Raw genomic sequence first — 3,554 nt, forward strand, 5'->3', positions numbered from 1 at the left:
TCTGTCTGTTGGTGACTGGGCTCACCAGGTTCTGTCTGTTGGTGACTGGGCTCACCAGGTTCTGTCTGTTGGTGAAAGTTCATTGTAAATTTTAGAATGTTATTTAACTAAACTTTGACAGTGAAAGTAAACGGGCTGTTGTAATATACTTCTTATGCTTCTGTATCATATTTTTGAACCGCTGTAATCACACCACTCTTTCTAATCATTATTTAAATAATCCAATAAAGAAATACTGATTGTACTAGTCTATGAATTCTCCTGATTAAGTAAAAAGACGCTAAAATGTACAAATATTTATTGTAATAATAATGTTTCCTGGCAATGCCGCAACTTTAATAATTCCTCATTTGGCTTCGATCCAGGTCAGATGGCCTTTGGCACAACCGAGGCTAAAAGGAAATGTTTAGTTGTCCCTCGTCAAAATATATTACACCTATTATGAATTTATTTTTATTTATCGCTGTATTAATGTCATACGACAATAGTCTTACAAACTAAAGTAAACTTACTCAATTTTACATTGTATACAGTTATTATTATAATTGAATTTCTTTAAAATAAAAAAGTCTATTGTGAATTGAATACTGCAGATAGGTACTTTGACAATTTGAAAAAAATATAACAAGAAATAGTTTTGTCATCTTGGATTCAATCTGACAAAGTGGGGCGAAACCTTGCTTAACAAAAAATAATTCTTTTTACTATTATATGATAAATTTATAGACCGCCACGTGGCGGTTTTTTTTTACAAATAACAAAAAATAGCTAAAATTAAAACAATAAGTAATATCTGTAAATAAATAAAAATATAAGAATATCATATATAGAATAAAAGAAGCACTCCCGATCAAGATGATAACAATATAAATATAAAGTATTCTACGTTTCGACTAGAAGTTCGTACAAGAATGTGCACATGAAATTTAGTTCATAAGTGTCAGCGGTAGCGTAGAACATTCTGTTTAATAATTAAAATTAGTGAAATAATTTTGTTTTTAAATTTATAATTGTTTTAATATTATTAACATTACCCCCTAAAGAACAGCATTGTGGAATTGGACTTGGCAAAATACTAAAGAAAATGTTCACGTTAAGTGTTTTGTTAATTAACCTAATACTTGATAACGTTGAAGTTTTAGCTTGGAGAAGTTTGTCGGGGGGTGCGGTCAGCAAAGAACAACATAAATAAACAAAACTATATTTATTTATTTTATGCCGACGTTTCGACCTGAGTTTCAGGTCTTCATCAGGGGATGTGGCGTAGAAGGCAGGTTTTAACTGCTCTATTGAAGTTTTAGGTTTTATCCATTAATAAAGGACGAAATATGACGTGATAGAATTTGTCTACTATTTTATTCCGGTTTTTGAGAAAATCCAATCTATAAGAAAAAGGAAAAAAATAAATTTAGAAAATAAAGCTTAATTAGTTCATAACTGTATTTTTTTTTTAAATCTTACAAAAAACAATACTTAATGAAAGGAAATAGAAGTTGTTATTTGATTCAAAGCACTTCGTCTGAGTAATTAATCTATAGATTGAAATAACAGTACATACAATGTGAAATAAGTTCAGTGTTTTTGACAAATATTTTATTTCATACCATGTGTTAATTAAGACGAAATACTAGGTCTGTATTTGTGAAATGTAATCCGGACTTATTTAAATAAATTATTGATTTTATTTCTTTAATTTATTTTGTTTGTTTTCTTTTTTCTGTTATTACTTGCTCTTATTTAATTAATCTTTATGTTGTTATAATTTAATTAATTTTAGAAATATTGTCCGGATAGAAGTGAAAAAAGTAAAACAAAATTGCTAACCTCAAATCGATTCGCTTGAGTACTGGCACATCGCACAATTATGTTTTCATTTTATTCAGTATTGGACGTACTCCAAAGATAGTAGCACAGGCTACGGTTACTCTCTTTACTGAGGCCACCCTATAGTTTTGCTAAAGCTATTAGTGTTACAAATATGTTTTCTGTAGAATCTTTGGAATACCACTAACAAAAAAAAATTCAGAGATGTACCAATATTTAAGACTTGCAAAGAGATGATAACTAGGAATCTACCAGTATTATTTAACTTATTAATATTTTAATACTCCCTCCCCCTTCTCCTCTCCCCCCTTCAACAAAAAAAAATAACTATGTGTAAATTTCTCTGAAATTTTAATGAAACAGGCTAGCAAATAGAACAAAAAATATATAAGGGACCATAGCAAAATAAAATAAAGTAAGTCTTGAGATTAAATTTACAGAGAGATCCATTGATGATCTTGTCAGCTAGATTTATTGCTCTCAAACTTTTTTTTTTCTAAAATTAAAAATGTAGCCAAGTCCTTAATGTAGTTTTCATACCAAAACATTTCAGAACCGATGAATAAATTTCATTCGCTGTTTGTTTAAATATTTTCTTAATTTGGTCTAACTAAAAGATAAACAGAATGGTAAAAAAACTTAATATTTGACTGCTTAAAATGTATAAATACAGGAAATATAGATAAAATAAAAAAATATATATACCTTTTATGGAAAATGTGAGAGTATAATAACGTTAAGAGAACTGTGGGTCCGAAAATGGTGTCCTAAACAGGTGGTCCTAAACTTATCAACGTCGGTAAATATATATAATTTAATTAAAAGCGAATAATGAGAGTGAAAGTGTGGGGGGGGGGGAGTGTTTTGAAAAGAGGCGGAGGCAGGGGAGGCTCTGAGGAGGAAGTTAAGAGAACGGAAGAAGCAGTGCCTCCTTTATCAGGAGAAAAGCGATCCATTCTGCTGCCAACGTGGAGCCCACTTCCGCTCTCGGCTTATCGCCACCGATTCCCCAACATCTGAATTACATTTGGCTTTGATTAACTCGTCACATCCATTTCAACTTATCGGCCATTTTTTTTTTTATAGCCTTTCAGATGAACTTAACTTATACAAATTCTTTATCAAGTTAAATGGGTTGTTAATCTATAAAATTTGTTTTTGAAGTTTTGTAGATAAAGAAAAACAAAGATGTTATTTTCAAGATAGATTCTTCATAGATTCGACCTTGCACACATTTATACACACCCCCATTGCAATGTATTGAACCTTTTAATATTATAAATATTAAGAAATATGTTTCGTCACAACATCTGGGGGTGCACCTGACCCTTGGAAATGACAATTGACAGAAAAACGATTGACACCTTTTAACACAAAAGGTGTCCCCTAAGAGATCCCTTGAACCTTTTAGAGGCTAGGGATAGTGGTCGAGAGGGAAAAAATCATTTAGAGCAGGTATCAGCTCGAGATATAGATCAGCAGGCAAGATAAGTCAATTATAGTTTATTCCAAAGACCTTCGTAGGCGAAGCTGATGGAAGCCAATCAGAAGGAAGAAAGCAAAAGGTAACTAACACCCCCTGACAGCCAAGTGTGGGAATGAGGTGGGAGAGAGTCTACACAGCTGACGAAGGATTTGTTCATTGCACCAGTTGTACTTGCACACTGGCCCATAAATCGTAGCATCTTGGCTAAATGTCATTTAAACTTATATTTAATGCACCTAAAGCA

The sequence above is a fragment of the Halyomorpha halys genome, unplaced genomic scaffold (assembly GCF_000696795.3).
Source record: "Halyomorpha halys isolate HHAL.00 unplaced genomic scaffold, Hhal_1.1 Scaffold60.1, whole genome shotgun sequence".
Classification (NCBI taxonomy): domain Eukaryota; kingdom Metazoa; phylum Arthropoda; class Insecta; order Hemiptera; family Pentatomidae; genus Halyomorpha; species Halyomorpha halys.